The 22243-nt window shown below is 36.0% G+C and overlaps 2 long non-coding RNA genes across 2 annotated transcripts; both read left to right on the top strand.

Annotated features, from left to right (window-relative positions):
- The first annotated feature begins 438 nt into the window (after positions 1-438).
- Positions 439-8459, top strand: LOC309490588. The gene is made up of 8 exons (XR_014202724.1): positions 439-631; positions 1860-1934; positions 2026-2171; positions 2298-2401; positions 3093-3189; positions 5608-5729; positions 6293-6402; positions 7621-8459. It is a non-coding gene; the product is annotated as an uncharacterized lncRNA (long non-coding RNA).
- A 1131-nt stretch (positions 8460-9590) lies between these two features.
- LOC309490616 lies at positions 9591-12060 on the top strand. Its single transcript, XR_014202768.1, has 2 exons — positions 9591-11315; positions 11626-12060. It is a non-coding gene; the product is annotated as an uncharacterized lncRNA (long non-coding RNA).
- The last annotated feature ends 10183 nt before the right edge of the window (positions 12061-22243 follow it).

Raw genomic sequence — 22243 nt, 5'->3', positions numbered from 1 at the left:
TATGGCCCCGTAGAAGCAGTTTTTGTAAAAATAGGCTAACGATTGCGTCATAACCACGCGACTCTCTGTCGCACAGTAGAGAGATTACCGTATTGACGGGAGGAGAAGCTCGCGGGCAATCGGGGGGACGTGGAGGCAAAATGACAAAATAATTAATCAGAATACCTAGCAAAAGTTTCTCCTGCTCCTAGCTCATGGACACCTCCTACTCACACTCTCCGTCTCTGCAAGATTCGGAAGGGAATGATTCAGATTTCTCATGCCACAGCCACTAGAAGACAGACGGGTTGCTCACGTCACATCTACGTCGTCAAGCTCAGTTTGAGTCTGCGCGTCAGGAACGGAAGTCCTAAAAAATCGCTGAAAACGGGCTTCACTTGTCTCAACTGAGTTTCAATGAGATGACTCTGTCCATTTCTTATACTGTCTATGGCTTCGCCTAGGTCTGCTCTATGCAGCAAATGCGTTTTAAATTAACACAAAATTAAGGATAATTTTATGGCTTCAGTATTCTCAAGAAAAGGGATTTGTTACACTCGAAGCTACACTCGTTCCCTCATCTAGAGAGAACCGAGGTTACGTTAGTAACTCCTTCAACCTCGAAGAAGGGACTGGATTTCATATGATTGCGGTAAGTTTTATGAATGAAAAAAGGCTGTAAATTGCACACATATGTTGATAAAATATAGTATTATGTTAAAAGATATATTTCGTGGTGACGATAAGTTTCTATTTAGAGATCATTATTGCTACCCAGACTAGAGTGAGGAATGATAAAAGAAGGACAAGGACGTGCATGGTGTTTAAAAGATGTTAAAAATGTTAAGCTCAGTAAGTCGTGAATAAAGACTAAAATGCGGTGCTTGCGCTGATTGAGAGGCAGAAAGCTGCTTCTCTCGGACAGAATCTGAGTGCGAATTCAGCTATCTTTCATGGCGTATTGCGATTTAATAGTGAAATACACATACAATTATGTCAATAAAAATTGCAAGGTATAGTGGAGGATTTTCTTTTTCCGGGTGGATCATGAAGACTATTATTGGTCCTCCTAATTGTCAATCATTCTGGTGATAATAGTTTACGTAAGGCCGTCGTACGTGTCTAGGTAGTTTTCGCTTTCTGCGCATGCGCACTTTCAGGTGTATATGTGTGGTGAGCTACGGTTTCAGCCATTCATTGAAGCTCGCCGTTCTCACCATATAGGCTACTGTCTATGGTTCTCACCGGGTTTTTTCAAAATGTCTGAGGGTCCTAGATGTTTCAGTATTAGATCCATGAGCTCTTAAAGTGACCGCAGTCCGTTTAATTTAATTTCAATTTCCAAGTTTATTTGTCACGTATACAAATTTTAGTTACAATTTATGTATGCTTAGGCATTCTACAGTAGTGCAATATAATTAAATACAATACAATACAATTTAGAGGAAAAAATGTATAATAATATAGGCCTATATGTGCACAACTAATGTGTTATGTTAAAAATATGTATGTTAGCTTTGCATATTAAGTAATAAAATGGGTAGTAATAGAATGGGTAGTATGTGTGCGATATGTTTTAAAGTGAATAGATTAAAAATATTGTGTATCCTTAAACAAATATTAGGCTAAATCCTTAATGTTAAACAATTAACAAAAGACAAAATCGCTCACTGCTCTTATAATAACTTTTGTATCTTTATATTTGTAATATTTAATTAATACAGTGAAAACTACTCATTGATTCTTTTTCACATTTGATTATTCAATTTCTGTATTATTTCTACTACATGTTAAATTAACCTACTATAACTGATTTTTTAGGTTGTTGTTTTGTTTAATAAAATTATGTATCTTTGTTCTGTTGTATTTGTCCTTTTTAGACTAAAGAACATCAATACAGTGACAAGATCCTTGGATGTGCTAAAACAGTGGCCTTTGTTTTTTTAAAAGATCAGGTGAGTTTACTTTTAATTAGCTGAACTGAATTTACTTGTGTTGGTCTACACTTAATTCTTACTGTTTCAACAATGTTTTTTTGTTTTTCAGGGTCTCTGCTGAGTATTACAGGATCACACAAACTAATCCGAAGAGCACCTTTTTCTTTTAGATGAATACACATCTAGTTGTACAGAGCAAGTGGTGGAGCATATGGAGATGAGATGAAGATCCTCCTAGACCAACTTGATCATCAAGTAATTATTTTGCATGTGATCATATCTCTCTGGTTAAAGGCTGAATGGCGCCATCTCTTTTTCAAGGTAATTCCCATGCTTCTCTTTGTATATAACTTGTTCCGTATTTGTTTTTCTGTCTTTCAGACACAGAAACTCCAATGTGCTTCCTCGAAGAAAGTCTACAACTCTTAAAGGTCTGCCTTTGTTTATGAGTGACACAGTCTGGAAACATCCTGAAGACTTACCTGGTAAAAAGATCATCAGCATACACTCACACCTGATACATTGCACCTATTTACCAGATGCTGTTAAGAGAGAGGTTTTGTGTGATATACAAAACTTATCATCACAGACAAAGTCATGGTTAAAAATTACTTTATTAAATACCGGTAATCGTAGTTGAAACTTTCTCTTGACTTCACCTGATAGCACAAATTCAACAAGTTGTTATTTTACCAAAGCAAAGACAATGGAAAATTACTGTCCGGAGACATTCCCTCTGATATCTAACCTGTTAAAACAATACAATGCACAATCATAAGGTTAAACAGTAATAAAGCAATGGCAATGACTAGTGATTTAAACCAATCTTCACTGATGCAATACGACCAGTTTTGGGTGATGAACAGAATGTATAATACATTAATACATGTATGATTTTGGGTGACCTAAAATAAAAAACATTAAATCAGAATGGCCGTGGAATCTGCTGTGGACGAGTGCCACAGGCAATCACATCAATGCTGATATGTTTGGAGTTGGAAAATGTTTTCCGTTTATCAGTTTTAGTTCTATGGCTGAATTTGAACATGCTTAAAAACATGACCACCTTTACTTTTCAAGTGAAGTTACTTGAGCAGACCTTTAGGAACATTCTGTGGTCTAACATAATTCATAAAAAATGACCCTAATTTTATGCTGATTTATATTCTACTGCAGGACACAGAGCCAGAAGACATTCACAAGGGGAGAAGATGAGGATCTTAACTGTCGTTGAAGATGATGTTGCCACTATCCACTCAAACCCAAATATAAGGTGCCTCTCTGTAGTACTATAAGAGCAGATTGGGCCAGATAATGTGCAAGACCTTTGCCACAGTTGTTACTCTCCTCTTTGGCTTGATTTATGCCCCCAATGTGAACTACCCTAAAGTATTAAAATACACCAGTAGTAACTGGTTAAGAAAAAAATGTAGTTTGTTTAGAAAAAATTATTTATTTATCTTGGCCTAAAGTGCTCCGCAAGGCTGATTTTTTGCATAGTCCTTCAAAAGATTATCCAAGTAGCTGCAATCCATATGGATAATTGTAAGGTTGAGCATTTATTTATTCCAGTTTGTACTCTTATTTTGTGCAGTCTTTTTTGTAAAAAATCTTGAAGAGTGGAATAGAACTTCATCACCTTATAATATGTGTACCTAATGCAAATAGAAAATGTGCTGTTTTGCAGAATGCAGAATATTTGTTAATAAATAAAGTCAGTCTGGTTAGTAATAAGTGAAGCTGGTAATGCTGTTTGTGGAGTTGTTTAATCAGATCTTGAGAGAGTTAATGTCTTTTATCTTCAGTTTATCTAAGGCTGTGTCTGAATAAAGTTGTATTTTGTGTTCTTATTACTCTTTAGACAGATGATTGAAAGAATGTTTCAGGAACACTAACCTTTAAATAACATTCTTGTAACATTAAAGAAACTGGATATTTTTATGTTCTTGGAATTTTACAAATCAACGTTCCTATAATGTTGAATTTTAAATCAAAATTAAGTTGAAAGAATGTTTGAGGAACATTGTACCTTTTAAAACACATTCCGTCAAGAAAACTTGACATTTTTCACGTTCCTAGAACCAACACTGAATATTTTGGAGAACGTTCTTATAACAAAAGTCTGGTAGATGGGGCAAAGCTGAGATGTAGGATGACTGTATGTATGACTTACAAGCAGATCGAAGAATACAAGTACTTCTGTCAAGTAATCGAAGAAGCTGAAAAAGAGAGAAGAGAATAATTATTTTATAAATCATAAAAAGGTTAAAATGTATAAATTGTATGATAACATCTGAAAATAAGAACAAATAAGCTATTTGAGTTCACATTATGGATAGTTCACCCATAAATGAAAATTATATCATTACTGAATAATTATTTTCATGGTATACATTCCAAAAGCTAATAAAGGCTCTTGATTTATTAATATATTAATAGCATCTAAACATAATAATTGTTATCAAGAAAACAATATTAATATTACATATTTAAATATTATTAAATGTAGTGGTATTAATAACTGACGGATGGCCGATTTCATTATAAATCTTATCTCACATCTTTACAAGACATGTCTCGCTCTCTTTAGGTGCACGCGCGGCGCCAGCACTCACGCGCTCACGCTCACGCACTCGCAGCCAAGCCTGTTAGACAACGCGCTTTCCAAAATTCCATACAAAGTAACGATATTATTATTAACAATGATATAATTTATTTATTTTAAAGTAACGATATAACATCACAGACATGACTGAAATAAACGTTAACATAATAGACATGACTGATGAAACAAAAAAAGTTTCTTTCAATCTGAGCGGATTTGCTCTATTATCCCAAATGACGTCACACAGATTTAACGGCAGCTATTTAATTGTGAGGGAAAAAAACCCCGGAAAACCATTGTTTATGTGAAAATTTGTGGTACATTTCCTGGAAAAGACAGTTAATCAATTTTATGACAATTTAAAATGTTTATATGTTCATTAGGTGAAGGCGGCAGTTATTTATTTGGCTACCCTATAGGCCTACCAATAATATAGTAACGTATGCTATGATTAGATTTTATTATTTACTTTCTTCAAAGTTTCAAGTATAATTTACCTTTGTAGTGGGCTCGTATGTTTTAAAAGTAATGTAGCCTACCTAAATCGGTTAAGTAAAAAGTACTTTACCTCAGAAAAGCTGGTAATGAAAATGTCCAATGTCTGTTGATGTCCACTATGAAAACCGGGTTCTGCGCGCGGTGGTCACCCCTGCTTATATACCCGCTGGCAGGTTTCGCGGGCATGGCACGCGAAGAATATCAATTGTGACAGAAGATTATATTTATATTTATTTAATATTTATATTTAATATGTATATATATATATATATATATATATATACATTTATATGATGCTACCATGATACCTTGCGTTACTCAAAAAGTGATAAAAGTAGGCTAGAGTCCAAATAGATAAAATAAAAGAGATCTAAGTTACATATATTAACTTTAGAAAATAAAAATATGAACTAAATTGGCGAGATTAACGAAATTGATTTACAATTAAAATTAAATGTAATTAATTAATTAATTAAAATTAGTCAGTTGTGCAGTCAGTGTACCCAAGAAGGGACAGGGATGGGAAAATATCATAGGAAAATATACATAAAATATACATAACATAATATAATATTCAACAACCCATAGGTGGCGATATGCGAGTCGCCAATAAGCCAATGCTGAAAGAGAAGAAACCACACGCGACCATAGACGGGACGCGCGCGCGACGGGAGTCTGTTTGGTGTTCTTGATGTGCAAATGTTTGAGAGGTAAGTATGTAATTAGAATAATATGTGGAAATTTATGGTTTTACCATAGTATGATAATTTGTGGGATTGTGAGCGTTTTCCCCAGAGCTGTCAAACGCGTTTTGCACGTGGGTGGCCCTGTTAAAGGAGGTCAAGGTCGGTATACATTATAATGTTGAAAATCTGTGAAAGTAAGTCAAACATGTAAGAGAAGCGCAAGGTGCATCCATATGTAATTAGGTGTGAATGAAGCCGTTTTCCTTACAAAAAGGAAACCTGCAGGTTTTTACTTTATTTTATTTATTTATTTATTGCAGCAGGATATTTGCAGGTACATACATTTAAGTGAGAATAGGAGCAGGCTTCACTCAATTCATGTGCTTATAAACTTTAAGAGTGCTGGCCTGGATAATTAGAATACGTAAAGTAGGAGAGAGGCCTGGGACAGATTGGGGGTAAAGGGCAAGGGCACCCCAGTTGTACTCACTTATACTGTTTAATTCTAAGAAGGAATTGTTAAATTTTAATTAATGGTCTGAAAAATACACATCATATGCTAAATTGATTTTTTTCATTACACCCAGGTATGTTTGGTCTACCAGTCCATGGTAACCTGCTCTCGTCCAGTCGGAGGCTCAAAAATGGAGACATTGGAATGTCCTCATTCTTCTGACATCTGGTCACTTCAGCATTGGTGCGTAGAGTGATGTTGTCCATCTCTGGGTATCTCTGGGTATGTCACTCGCCCAGAAACCTGAGATCTGAAGCCCTTCTGTGTGCATTTGTATTGATGTATTGATGTTATCTAACGTTTAAACCATGATCAGCAATGCAACGATTGGCATCAAGACAGCAACATCATAGTTAAAAAAGGAAATGGCCAAGCAGGCAAAATTATATGAAATGTCTTAAAGATAAACAATATGTATAAATGATTGTTACACGATTCCTAATTATTTACATTTTTCACAAATTTGTGTATTTAAACAGGTATTACACTTTTTTTTTTCAGTGCCAAGAGTCTACTGTAATAAGCAATTCACATCTCTTAAAGGGATAGTTCGCCCAAAAAAGATATTTAAGCCATGATTTACTCACCCTCAAGCCGTTCGAGATGTATATGTCAATCTTTTTTCAGACGAACACATTTTCAGTTATTTTAGAAAATGTCTTAGATCTTTCAGTGGTTAGAATGTGAAGCAATGGGGTCCAGCTCGTTGAAGTCCGCAAATGAGCATGCATCCTTCACAAAAGTAATCCATCTGGCTCCAGGGGGATAAACGAAGGCCTTCCGAGGGTAATCCCTGCGGTTTTGTCGTAAAAATATACATATTTAAAACTTTATAAACGAAAATAACTGGCTTCCGGTGGCGGTCGGCGCGTGTTCATGGAGATGGAAGCGTCGTGACGTAGAACGAACGTGACAGCGCAGCCAGAGAGCAGAGCAAAACAAAACTCTACGTTCGTTCTACGTCACGACGCTTCCTACGCTACGTCCTACGTCATACGCCAGCATCCATCTCCGTGAACGCGACATTCAAAGACATTTTCTAAAATAACTGAAAATGTGTTCGTCTGAAAAAAGATTGACATATACATCTCGAACGGCTTGAGGGTGAGTAAATCATGGGCTAAATATCATTTTTGGGCGAACTATCCCTTTAAGGCCTGAGAACAAATTTATAACAGTTATTACAGTATTTAATATGTGCATTCTAATCTTGTTTTTTTTGTGCTGACTTCGAAAAACCTAACGATCCTGGATCATCTCAAAGCGTCAACAGTAATACTGATAACTAATCCTAATTTAATCCACGAATAAAGAACAGGCCCCTGTTTTTTTTACCTGTAGATGATAATATTAATATGTTATTCATTGTATTCATTTTAATCTCCTATCATTATTTTACAGGTTTTCTTCTATTTAAAGATTTCCTCATTTGGCTGGTTTGAAAGGACCAAGTGTCGGCATTACAGGAAAGGCACAGATGGGTGAAAGCTGGTGAAGGACACAAGAGTTGTTCCTCTATATGCATTCAGCAGTGGCGTAGTTGAATGGGGCATATACATTTACATTTACATTATGCATTTGGCAGACGCTTTTATCCAAAGCGACTTACATTGCATTTCAAGGTACACATTTTTACATTCTTATCAGTTCTTGCTTTCCCTGGGAAACGAACCCATGACCTTCGTGTTGCAAACACAAACGCTCTACCATTTGAGCTACAGAAAAGCTGCATATACAAACTCAGTCCAACACACACGCAAATGTGTGCACAACAAACAGGATATTTGACAAGGAAGAGCAGAAGGGGTTTTACTTAACACTTTCTTTATCAAAAGGCAGAAGAAATACAACAAGTACCAGAGTTTAGTTAAACATTAACGTTTCTGAGTGTCCATGGAAAAGTGCAAAACCAAACTAACTGGCTACTAGTTAATCATGTTTCGACTATGTAGGTCTATGTCTACGTGCTGAACAAAATTCTTGGTGAAACTGCAAATAATAAACCCATATACAATTTAATCTTTTATTACAAGTGACAAAAAAAGTTATAAAAGTGAAGGAAAAATATAAAAAGGAATAGTGCAACCATTTACTTTCCTTAATGTCACTCCAAACATGTATGACTCTGTTTCATGGAAAACACCTAAAACTATTTGCCCAGTTATTTTTTTTTTTAATGCTGTAACAAAACTTTCTGTTGCTCTATTTGTTCCTGTTTTAATAAAACTTGTAAAGCCTTATGTTTAATTGTATTGTCATTTTGTTTAGTCTTTCCTAAAAGACTGACCCCCAAAAAATGTGTTTGTATGGTAAAAATCATAAAATCTTTCATATTTAAATAGTGTCCTACCTGACTGCGTATCTTTCCCCCCAGTACAGAAGTGTTTTTGCCACTTACTCATGTTGTGCAGCTGTTTCAACACACAACATACCAGGTTTTCTTATGTCTCGTCTTGTACCATATTATGCAGTTTTTGGTTTGCTTTTGAGAAACCTTTCAAAGAGATTTGCCTTTTAGACCAGGGTGTGGTACTACCATCTTGCAACCAATTACACTCATGTTACAATTATCAGATGAAGGAAAAAGTGTTTTTTCAAGAGAAATGCTTACAACCAAATGCCAATAAATAACCAGCAGGGAACGTTCTGGGAACGTTCTCTTTAGGTTATAAAAAATGCCCCAAAATAACCTGCAGGGAACGTTCTAGGAACGTTCTCTTTAGGTTATAAAAAAATGCCAATAAATAACCTGAAGGGAACGTTCTGGGAACGTTCTCTTTAGGTTATAAAAAATGCCCCAAAATAACCAGCAGGGAACGTTCTGGGAACGTTCTCTTTAGGTTATAAAAAAATGCCCCAAAATAACCTGCAGGGAACGTTCTAGGAACGTTCTCTTTAGGTTATAAAAAAATGCCAATAAATAACCTGAAGGGAACGTTCTGGGAACGTTCTCTTTAGGTTATAAAAAATGCCCCAAAATAACCTGCAGGGAACGTTCTAGGAACGTTCTCTTTAGGTTATAAAAAAATGCCAATAAATAACCTGAAGGGAACGTTCTGGGAACGTTCTCTTTAGGTTATAAAAAATGCCCCAAAATAACCTGCAGGGAACGTTCTAGGAACGTTCTCTTTAGGTTATAAAAAAATGCCAATAAATAACCTGAAGGGAACGTTCTGGGAACGTTCTCTTTAGGTTATAAAAAATGCCCCAAAATAACCTGCAGGGAACGTTCTAGGAACGTTCTCTTTAGGTTACTAAAAAACAACCAATAGAGAACGTTCCCAGAACGTTCTTATTTGGTTCCCCCAAAAAATAACCAAACGGGAACGTTAGGGGAACGTTCTGTGTTACCTGGGCTTCTAGTTTACAGATGGTGGACAACCAGAATGCCTATTACCGCGGCGAAAATAAACCAGCCGCATTTCAAAGTCGTTCCCGAAATGACCGCCAGGTGGCGCAAAGGGACATTGTGCAAAACAGCAGCAATTGCCGTATTTTAAAATGTAAGTGGGTTAAATATAAAACCCTAAGCCTAATAGGCATATTTTTCATATATATAAATAGGCCTATTAGGCTACAACAGAATAGAACCAAAGATAGAATCAATTTTAGAACTGAAAAAATAGAATCAAAAGTTAAAAATAGAGACGATATTAGGAGCAATGACGCTGAATATTTTTACTATTCTATTGAGGAATTAGATAAATGAAGAGCTCTCGTGAGCGATACAATTGCATAGTAATTTATAGTGATTTCAAAAGCAGTCCTTAAAAAAAAAAATACATGGAGTAGTGTGGCATAATTTTTGAGAGATTACGCGGAACGCGTTTTAAGATCCTAGTTTCAATGCCCTTAATGTATATAGGCTAGGCTACTGCTTAAAAAAAATGTCACAACGCGTTTTGAGATTGTTTTGAATTAAACATTGAAGTTTAAAATGTAGTGTTTTGGCACACCAGGCCGAGTGGCGTTACGCATTGTTCAAAAATCAGGTTTTATTCTGGCATGTTGAATTGGCGTTAGAATTTAGTTTTAGATTTATTAGATTTAGATTTTAGATTTCGTTAGATTTATTTTTCTCATAACAGCTATAAAAAATTCAATATATGCCTTAATATGACCTACTTAATATAGGCAATAGGCATATAATAGCCTATATAATAAATTAGCAAAACTTGGCTACTAAATATTTAATTTTCAATTATTGTAATTATCACAATTAAAGTTTTAATTTGATTAAATTGAACAAGCGCAACAATCAGCATTTAATCAAATATTCTAAAAGATGTATTATTAATAATAATGTTATTTCAACATAATATTTCGTTTTTTTCGACATAATATGTGTGCGTGCAACAAGCAAGATGTGTATTTGTAAATCCGGTGATGCGTGCATTGATTTTTATCAATAAACTAGTGTTTTCTGACAGTGTCGACTGCAAAGATGAAGTTGACGATCGCCATATTTGTAGTGAACGCACCTAGAGAGAAATGCACATAAAGACATAATCAGAGAGTAGCCTTTTTCTTTTCGTTTTGAATTATTTCGTTTGAAGACATTTCAAGCTTTGTGTATTTGATGTATTTATCATGTCTGTGTGAGGCATACGCTGAGTTTCGTTAAGTTAGGAGGATGAGATGCGCTCCAGCTGACGTGCAATGCAAGTGACCGCACGGGCGCCTCCATGATTAGTGTCTGTTATATTTGCTTCTCTTACTTATTCAATACAGGCAATTGGATGATGAAAAATTGATTAAAATTAAGATACAATTTATAGAAAACGAAATTCACTTTAAAGAAAGGTTTTCTACTAAACAAAACTTAATGAAGTGGTCAAAATCATGTCTGACCCACTCCATATCCATCTCTCGATATAATGCATCCTATCTTACTCGTGCTGTTCACTTTTCATATTCAACATAGATGGAAAAAAAATAACATTATAATATTTTAACAAATATGATACTAAATGAGATTATTTAATGGCTACAATAGTATAGTAGGCCTATAGACTCTATTTGTACAAATTGCTGCACATTAATTTAATTAAATGAAACCTTGTAACGAATTCACACTGTAGGGTAGACTGTGTACAGTTGAGACACCTTAAATTACTTGCGTTCGCAGCAAGCACAAGTTGTAATTTTTGCTGTGCACTTGCATATTAGTGTCAGCTGGGAAGGAAATATAGAGACCAGACCTCTTGGAACTTTAATTGAATACATAGCGTTGGTAGGTAAAGCATACTGAAATTACATCCCTACAAATGTATTAGGCCCTACTGAAAATAAATGTATCGAATTTAAGCAAAGTAGCGTAAATGTTAAAACTGTAAGCCCTTTGCTTTTTTATGTAGCCTATAAAGGATTCTTATAGCCGACTTTGTGTTAATTTAATTTGTAGAGGATTTTTTTAACTCAAACATTAACACTGAAATAAATGAAACTAAATTATTGTAAATTTTTTGGCACACCACGACGAGTGGCGCTATGCATTGTTCTAAAGCCAGGTTTTATTCTGGCATGTTGAATTAGTGTTCGACAAACGCGGCGGCGCGTTCTTTTGAATGAAGAGCGCTTCTCGCTCGTGTGAGCGAACACACACTGGAACGTTAGGCCATGTCGCAACGAGTGAATCGTGGCCGAGTGGTTGAACTTACGTTACGATCATTTAGATGACACGGGTTCGAATCCCGAACTAACTTGGACTACTGATATTTTTATATTAGCCTATTAATGCATTTTATAGTCTATTGTTGATGCAGAGAGATTTGTCTAGTTCTAAAACATATATATATATATATATATATATATATATATATATATATATATATATATATATGACGTTTAAACGACAAACAATAAAATCAGAACCAGTATTCTGTTGCGTTCATGGTTCCAGTGGCAGTAATGCATCCACGGCTTTTCAAAATGTCACAAAGCGTTTTGAGATTGTTTTGAATGAAATATTGAAGTTAATAATTAAGTGTTTTGGCACACCACGACGAGTGGCAAACTCTTTGTTTTGTTTTGCAAACTCAGCTAGCCTGTGGGGGGTTTGGAGAAGGCAATAGTTGCTTTATCGTGGGGGTGCAGGACAGAGGTGTTAATGTTCCGTCTTTCATATGGAGAGTGTCGGAGCCAGCCTGATGAGCAGGCAAAGGCAAAATTCTTTTAAGGATTAATCTCAAAATCTCCAAAAGTCCATAGCCTATGTACAGTAGGCCCTATATCTTATTAAATTATATATTGTAGTTTTATTGATTGTATTTAAAGGTTTTCTACACACAATTTCAATTTAGCAGATACAGAGCTCTTTAATTCGCGACCCACTTCGTTTTATTGTAAGGTGAATTCAGCAAGGCATGTTGTATCTTTGAAGGAACAAAAGCTATTTGTTACAGTTTTTTCTTTCGTGATTTGTGTGGATGACACACAGCGACATATACAGTATTATCAGCTGTATGGTGTTTTTTTTACGCTGAAATGTTTAATTTCGAGAAAGACCCGCGCCGCGCGCAGTGAGGGAGACCAAACTTACTAAAAAAATATCCAGCGCGAGAGAGGCAAAGAAAAACGCCGGTTCTTAATTTATGTTGCTTTGAACTTTTTTCGTTTTGTACTGTTTTAATTTAGCTGCAATTTCTTTGACAATAGAAATGTAAAATGTTGCAAGAATAAGATTCTGTGTTTCTTATTTTGCATCACAAAGGGAATAAACTCTATCGATGCAACCCTGTTTAAATAAAAAAACTGTCCCGACACTTTATTCATACCTTGAAATGTGCGATGGGTTTTCAAACTTAATTAATTTTCTTTTTCTTTTACATTTTCATTGTTTATTTTTTAATTGAAAGCAATACTGTATTGAAAGAATTTTTCTGATTTGTTCGATCTGTTTTGAAAAATGTCTTCTGTTGCTATGGCCGGGTATCACTGTCAGTCATCTCAATCTCGTGAATGATTCACACACAACAAAAATAATTGAGCAGATTAAAGACGAGCTTCATCATCTTCATTTTCTGGTGCGATCGGCTGACAGTCTTCCTTCATCAGATGTGTCGTCTTTGCAGTGGCTCAACTGGAATGTAGCAAATTTATGTTGTAATGTAGGCTACAATTGATAATTAAACAAGATGATTGACTTTAATAAACAGATGCATATTTAAGCATCAAGAACGGAAAAACATAAACACTGTCGGCTACACTGAGATTCGATCTCAGATCGTTTGAAGCTCCGAGAGGCTATTGTTAATGCATTGACCACAGAGCTATCGACTGAACAGTCTAGGTCTACTATTTTCTCTGCAATTTACTGTCTCGAAATTGTGTCGAAATTTTTTTTTTAAAGTGTTTTTACAAGACCTTGTGCTGTTTATTTATTTATTTTTATTATTATTATTATGCAGATGTTAATTCAGCCATTCTGTTGGATAAAAATTGTCCCTAATGTAAAATGGAAATGAATGGTAATTTTATTTTATAAATATGAAATATTTAATATAGGCTATAGGAGAAAAAAACAATATTTGTTCGGGATTTGAACCGGTATCATCTGAATTAATGAAAGCCTACCACTCGGCCACGAATTTGTTTTGTTTTATTTTGTTTTAAATGTATTTTTACATATTTTGCTTTCGTTAATGTTAACCAATTCTATTGAAGCATAATAGGCCTATATTTTTTCCCTAAAAGTTTGTTTTATTCTCTGCTTTGTTTGTTTATATTTTTACATATTCAATCAGTGTCATTTTTGTTCAAATAATGGAAAAAGTTTTTTGTTTTTTTTTACAAGATCTTGCGCCATGTTTTTATTTATTTTTTTATTTTTTTATTTTTTAAATAAACAGATAGGAAACTTTTAAAATGCCGCAGTTGCTGCTGTTTTGCCCTGTCACTTGCGCCACCCGGTATAGCCTAGTCATTTCGCGAACGACTTTGAAATTCGACTGGTTTATTTTTGCTGCGGCAGTAATAGGCATTGTGGTTGATTATTTATTAAAGAATTCAATTGATAATCATAACAACATGTAAGCCTATTTAATTCTGAATATAACAAAGAATGCTTAAACCGACTAACATCGGTTAGTAACTGCAAGTCCTGAAAATGTTTTAATTTTACGGTAAATTATTTTAAATTATTTCACTGTTATGTTTCAGTTAATAAATCTACAAACACATTAAAATAACACGAAGTAAATGACAAGTAACCTATTGACATAGCCTTTCTAAATTATAGAAAAACTGGTCACACAATGATAACGTGTCTACTTTGTTTAAATTTAATGAATTTGATTCGTTTAACCACAATATTTATCTTGAATTTATCTGTGACCTCAGCTCAGATTACTGCCGCGGCAGATTACGTCATAAAGAGAATAAACTGACACTTTTCAAAGTCTGTGATTACAGCGCCACTCAGCGGTAAAAGGCAGCAAATACACATCCCAATTTTGCCGCCGCGGGAACGGCGGCGGTAAAAGTCTCATTCTGGTTGTCCACCATCTGTAGCTTGAATTGAAGTATCTCCCCATATACTAATTAGGTCTAACACCTCACTCTCCCTCCATTGACTCGCTCCATCACTGTTCTCCATATCTAGTCAAGTTTTTAATGTTAGGCTACTGTCTGTGTCTGTTGTGTCTAGGGCTCCGTCGCATAATTGTGTCAAATGTCGACGTAGATTGACGTAAATGTCGCATCAAATCCGCCTTGGTTGTTCACACTGCGGCCGCATTGAAAAAAATCAGATCTGGGTCTGATTCAGGACCACATATGTATGTGGTCCAAATCTGATTTGAAAAAATCAGATCTGGGCTAGATTTGAGTGTTCACACTACCTCTGAAGAAGTCTGACCTGGTCACTTGACCCCCAAAAAATCAGATTTGGGCCACTTTTGCCTGCAGTGTGAACGGGGCCTAAGAGTCAAAATTTAACACGCATCATTCAGATCCTTCAGTAGATATATAAAAGGGCCCAAATCAGTTTATTGAGTTTTGGAACAATGGATCCAGAAAGACATGAAGGAAGAGATGGAGGAGGGATAAGAAGGAGGAGGAGCAAGGGCAAGAATACAAGCAGTCTCAGATGAAATTCAAGCCACTCTAGTTGCCCATGTCTTGCCCATGTCTGTATGACTATGAGGGAGGCTGGGCTACGAGTAAGGCCAAATTTGAGTCGCTTTACCGTCGCCTCGAGAGCCTTCAGGGAGGTGTGGTGGCAAACACAATTCTATCACTGAATAAGAGACAAACCTTTCCAATAGTCTTTGGTGAGGTGTATTTTCTTGCAAGAAAAGGCCAGCAGTCGTACAGTCACACAGAGTGACACAGAGAGTGACAGTGAAGGCATCCTTTCTCCTTTATAGTCTTGACTCCAGAATGTAGTCTTTCTAGGCAAATGATGGTATTTCAACCATATGTGGAACATTCTTAGACTTGTCCATCATATTGTGTCCTTGAGTGGAGGCCCTCCTGTCACGTCCCAACACTCTTTACCATTCCAATACTATTCCATATTAGAATAAGGTTTGTGTGTGCTCTTTTACTGTCAAATGATGGTCACACACATCTTACTGTAAGTAAATATAAAAAAAAATAGAGGAGAGAGTAAAATATATATATATATATATATATATATGTGTGTGTGTGTGTTGTACTGTGTAGTACATGAATGAATAAAAATGTGCCAATGTATCCATTGGTTGTGTCTTTTGTGTTCATCATGTGAAAAGGTTTGTGAGGGGGGGGAACCACAAGCAACATAACTTACCAGTTTTGGAAATGTTGTTTTGAATTTATTGCACCAGTGTGTTAGACTATGTTGTAGTGTGTGTGTGTTTGTGAGGGCTTGTGTGTCCTGGCTGAGGGCAAAGTTTGGTTTTTCAGCAAGAGTGAATGGTTTTGAGTGTAGAGCTTCATTTTGACCTGAAAATAGGATGTTTGGGGAATTGGGTGAGACGTTATGGATTTGTGTTTACAGTTTTGAGAATACGAGGCATAGTTTCAAGAAATGTGTTTAAGCAATCGAGAAAAACTGTAAGTCCTATTGTACCTATTCCTATTGAATTTTAGTTGTAGTTCCACGAGAGCTCCACTGGGGGCGATTACCCATGAGTGCAAAATGAAGTCTATAGCTTGACGGCTAAATTTGTCTCTTTCACCCGATTGCCGTTGAGAAATCTCAGATTTGATTGTAGGTTTTGCAAGTTCAACATGGGTTATAGGTCAAAAGTTGAATGAACTTATGTCCTTTCAATTTCTTACAGGTTGAGTTGTTGTTGCCCATAAAATGCTAGCATTCTGCTAATGAACGCTGATTAGTCAGTGAAGGACTGATTACGACCAGAGATACCGCTTGATGGCATCGTGGCATCCGAAGCGGGACCAGAATGTTAAGGTGGACTTTTTCGGCCAAGGTTTTTTTTTTTTTTTAATGCAGCAACTTTTTTTTTGGTTACTGACACTTTTATCTGCCTATGGTTATGTAGGCCTATGTACTGTGAAATTTACACGGAAAATAAATTGAATTTGAGTACTTGTGTTATTCTTGTGTTAGGAAATACAGGATATCCTACATATGGTATAGTATTGCCACCTTAAAAAAAAAAAAAAACACCACCAATGTCCCGCGCAATAGTGCTAAATATCAATAAAAATTGAAAAAGAAAAATGCCTTGCAGGTGTGCAATGATAAATTGTTCTAATAGTGGGCAAAGGGTTGTTCTATTTTTCGAGAGAAAAGAAAGTGCAGAGCACGAAAGCAACAAAGTGACTGAAGGATTGCAGTAAGCAGTGTCTCTGGTCGGACGATGTGTATGACGTCATTGACATTTTAAAAGACTTTTTAAAGCAAATAAGTGACTCTAAAAAATCTAACACCCAGCAATGTGTAATTTCTTTGCATCTCCTTTCGAATACAACATTCAAATGACTAGACAAAACATTATATCCTGAGAAAAGTGGATTTTGATGGGTATAGCTCCATAGACCTCCATTCTCGTCCTGTGAGCGCCCTCATATGGAACCAGAGTGGAACTACAACCAGTTTAGAAGCCAGAAGTTTACTGAAAGTGGAAGTACTCTCCTTATTAGACATTCTCTGCCAGACATTCATTGTGCCTGTTATGTGCTATTCACTTTCACACTGTTGCTAAACATATTCTACATTGCACACTCTTCATATCGCAGTCCTGCAAAGATGACAGAATTTACTCACATTTGCTGTCCTGCGGCAATACATGAGAGCAGTTTTAGCATTTTAGACCAAACATATGGTGACTGCGTGCGACCTGGACTACATCAGTGAATGGTGAGATATTTTACTAAATAAAATTACCCTGTCAGAAGAATTGGGCGATAACTTCATTATGTTTCCATCTGAATCATTTCACTGATCTTTTGTGGGGTTTTACGCATGCGCAGTAAGGTGAATTTAGCGTTTTCAGGCGTTTTTCAAAAGTTTCTCTTGCACACTGAAACGTCCGAAAAAGCCTGAAAATGCTAGTGTGGATGCAGAGCGCTTATAAACAAAAACGCCGTTTTCAAATGTATCCGGATTAATGTAGACTAGTCTTAGAGCACTAAGCACTAGCATTCAATATAGTTCACTCAAGTCAGCACAGCTTCAGCTCAATTAGCACACAATTACCCAGGTGGAAACACTAAGAGTCAAAATTGATCACACACCAATCAGATCCTTCAATAGGCTACATTCAGGGTACGTTACACGACAACGATATGCTTAAAACAAAAAAGCTTTTCCTTTGAGTTTTCCGCATACAGACGACACCGTTGTCAAAACAATCCCCATTCACACGGATCCGCGAAAACGAATAAAAACCCTGTATTCTGCTGCCAGGCCATTAGATGGCGATGAAACACTGTAGACTGATAACGTAGTACGCATGTGCATGACGTCATCGTCTTCAGAGATTCACGTTTTTGTTGTTTATACGGAGACCATTTACAAAAACTTGCAATTTGAACACCGTTTTCAAAACTTTGTGTTTTCAGGCACCCAAAACGCCGTTGTCGTGTAAACGAATGGCAAAAATGCATATGTTTTTTTCTAAAGTTTTTAGTTGAAAACGGTGTTGTGCAAACAGCCCGTCAGTCCAAACACTGTCAGGCCAAATGCGATTTTTGTGCATATCCGATTGAAATCCGACCAGATTTAGCTAGTGTGAACGGTAAAAAATCACATGAAATGTGATTTTTTACAAATTCGTTTCAAGCTAGATCGATACACGCATTTCTGGAAATCCGTTTCTGTGTGACTGCTCTGATCGGATTTCACATGGTTTATGTGACTTTCTCACGCCACGTATAATGTAAACGGCAGACGTTGTTATAGGAAACATGCTGAAAGTCGCTGCCGAAACAAAATGCTGTGTTGTTGCAAAGTGCTGGATGAGTGGAAAATTACAATATAACGGAGACATGTTTTGAGACTGGCAGAGATGACAGCATAGAATAAAGCTGCTCATATCAGCCTCCTACGGTTCATCCACTGCCTCAGAAGACGCAGTAGTCCACCAAGTGGCTAGACATTTCGATTTTGTAAAATGTAAATACAGTTTTGCCCATTTTCTCAAACCATTCTTTCAGTTCAAGAAACAAATACACTTTTCTTTTGTACACTTTTTTGAACATTTCACCAGTGTTCACACGTTCCAATTTTCTCCATGTTTTCTGCAAAACACATAAATGCCCTCATTTTGCACAGGTTTAATCATGTTCTCATTTAGAAAACACAAACACAATATAATTACCTCAGGTGTCACACTGTGAACTCAAATAGCACACATTTATCCATGTGTAAACATTAAGTAGCAAAACGGATGACCCACCAATCAGAATCTTCAGGATAATATAAATAGGGCCACGGGTGATAATGTGCTTATGTACACAAATCGGATCTGAATAGTTGTGATACACAATGTGGACGTCAATAAATTTAGATTAGATTCCAATCGGATACACAAATAATCGGATTTGGGCTGACAGTGTGACTGTAGCCATAGAATTGGTCGTGGCCACCAGAACTTGAGTCGCTTCACTGTTGCCTTGATCATAAGATCCTTCGGGGGGAAAACAGGTAGGTGTGCTTCATACTGCTCTCTACTGTAACTTTTGAGCACTGTACTCTGTTATGTTACAACACATGTACTGTAGCTGTTGCACTTCCCTTACGGAACAAAAATATATGGGAATATACTGCAAAACATAAAGCGATATATACAGTAACATAATACATTTCCATATATGGGAAACATGTACTTATATATTAAAATTTTCTCAATGTTTTCTGGAAAACTCTACACAAAAATACTGTCATTTTGCAATGGTTTAACTGTGTTCTCATTCAGAAAACACAAGTACACAATATAAATACCTCAAGTGTCACACTGTGAACTCAAATACTCATAGAATAGTTTTGAGTGGAGAGCTACATTTTGACCTGAAAATAGGAAGTATGGGAATTGGGTGAGAAGTTATGGATTTGTGTTTAGAGTTTCGAGAAAAGGAGGCATAACTTCAAGCAATTGGAAATACTGTAATACATATACAATATTTATAAAGGAAGATAAAAATAGCATTACATGTAATATTCACAAAGTTTTATTCTTTATTGTGTACATATTGCACAAACATGTTCCCATATAAATGTGAATGTATGTTCACACATACACACACATTCACGGAATGAGTTACAAAAGATTTTTAGTCCCCAGCATGCTTTGCTTCTGACTGTTTAAGGAGAGCAAATGTTAAAAATAAGTGGTATCTAATGTGTTTTGCTTAATTTTAATATAGGGGGAGATTTGTTAGTGTTTAATATCTATTTCGTAATTTAAAAGGTTTTCTGGTATGTCTGAGTTTTTGGAATTACCATTGAGCTGAAGAGTAGAGCCTGTGGTTAGGTTGACTATTGGCCCAAAATCATTATAATTATAATTACTATAATTTTAAAATAATGATGGTAATACTTTACAATACTGGTGCACTAATCTGCATTAATTCATGCTTAACTAATTCTCAGATAATCATGTGTTAATGTATGACTCATGAAGAACTAAAACATTAATTAATGATTACTGCATCAGAAACTAATAAAGATTCTAAATGATTAATAGATTAAGTAATAAATGAATTGTTATTAATTAAATGTGTCATAATGTATTAATTCCTTAATAACTTATTTTATTAACTAAAAGTGTAAATTAATGTGTTAATTACCACAGTTGGTCAAGGCAATGTACTTCAACTTCCAGCTGTCTGGAAAATGTATCAAATGTATCAAATGTATCATTATGTTATGACTTTACTTGTTGAGGCACATGACTATTAACTAATTGTTAAGTAATATGCCATTTATGGGTTTCCTTGAAAAGAAGGTGCATGGATGAAGCGCTGCTGACTCAGCCGGACGCTGAGAGAGTGCCGCTTCCACTCCGCTGGTGGATGCAGATTCATTGTGCAGTCAGCTTTATGGATTATAATGGAATTTTTTGAGATGTCAGCTTTTTAGGGATTATGGAGAATTCTGCCATGCCAAACCATGCACGCTGCAGCCTATGCTTGCTTTTCTGTTAAAATGACCATTGTGAATGTGAATGTTGATGCTTTAATAAGAAATTTATCAGGAGCGTTTATGCTGATGCATAACCTACACATATGGCTAGGCGACTTGAAACTATTTCATGGAAATTTTCTGGATGTACTGAAAAAAATCTATTTATACTTTTATGTGGGCTTTTGTGGGTGGTACCGGGACAAAACATGAATGTTGAGGGTGGGAGCGGGAGAAGTTAACATATATTTTCGTTGGAGCGGGCAGGAGAGTGACTGAAAAATCTATGCTTTAGACCGTCGCCCTCATTTCACCCATAGCCGAAATATGTACGACTGACTCCATAACCTGCCCATTAATAAAAAGTGAATAGCTCTGTGGAAACATGCCATGCTCCACTACTCATCAACAACATAACCGTGGAGGTGGTCAGCAGTATAAAGTTTCTGGGGGTGCTTATCACACACGATTTTACCTGGTCTGTAAACACTGCATCACTGGTGAAGAGGGCACAGCACGACAGCAGCGGATGTACTTCCTACGGAGGATGAGAAGAGCTCATCTGCCCCCACCTATCCTCACCACATTTTACAGAAGCACCATAGAGAGCATCTTGACCAGCTGTATCTCAGTGTGGTGTGGAGGCTGTAGTGCCTCTGACTGGAAGGATGTGAGAAGAGTGGTGAGGACAGCAGAGAGAATCATCGGCACTTCTCTCCCCTCCATTCAGGACATTGCAGAGAACCGCTGTGCATCTCGGGCCAGAAAAATCTGCAGCGACTCCTCTCACCCCCATTATGGTCTGTTTACTCTGCTGGCCTCCGGAAAGAGGTTCCGCAGCATGCGGTGTAGGACCACCAGGTTCTATAACAGCTTTTTTCCCCAAGCCATCAGACTGCTGAACACTTAAAAAATAATACTTAGTGCTGCTGGTCTTACACTAGACTGCTGTCATACATCTATTTAGATATTTGTATATTTAATATTTAATCCATTCTGCTATTTGTATATTTATTTATATTTTGCTTACAGAATTTTTTTTTGCATAAACATTTGCATTGTACTGAAACTGTAAAAACTGTGGCCTATGCAAACGAAATTTCGTTCTGTACACACTTGTTGTATACTGAATGACAATAAAGTCTGTCAAGTCAAGTCAAACATTTAACCTTTTAACTGTCACCCCCCTTTTTTTCGCATAGACAAAAAAATCACTATACAAACTTAAATGGCTGTAATTCAAGAATGCTTTGGAATATAGACATATGGTTGGTCTTGTTTTTAAGAAGATATTTGCCAGATTATTGTAGAAGTGAAATAAATTATGAAAGTGAAACAGAAAAAAAGTTATGTAAGTTTGAGTTTATGAAAATGTACAATGTAAAAAATATAATTATTTATATTTTATATAAAATATATATATTACAAAATATATTTTACTCTAAAACT

This window comes from Leuciscus leuciscus (assembly GCF_965113295.1).
Source record: "Leuciscus leuciscus genome assembly, chromosome: 25".
NCBI classification, from domain to species: domain Eukaryota; kingdom Metazoa; phylum Chordata; class Actinopteri; order Cypriniformes; family Leuciscidae; genus Leuciscus; species Leuciscus leuciscus.
The sequence above is the reverse complement of the archived record's forward strand: the minus strand, read 5'-3'. Positions and strand labels throughout refer to the sequence as shown.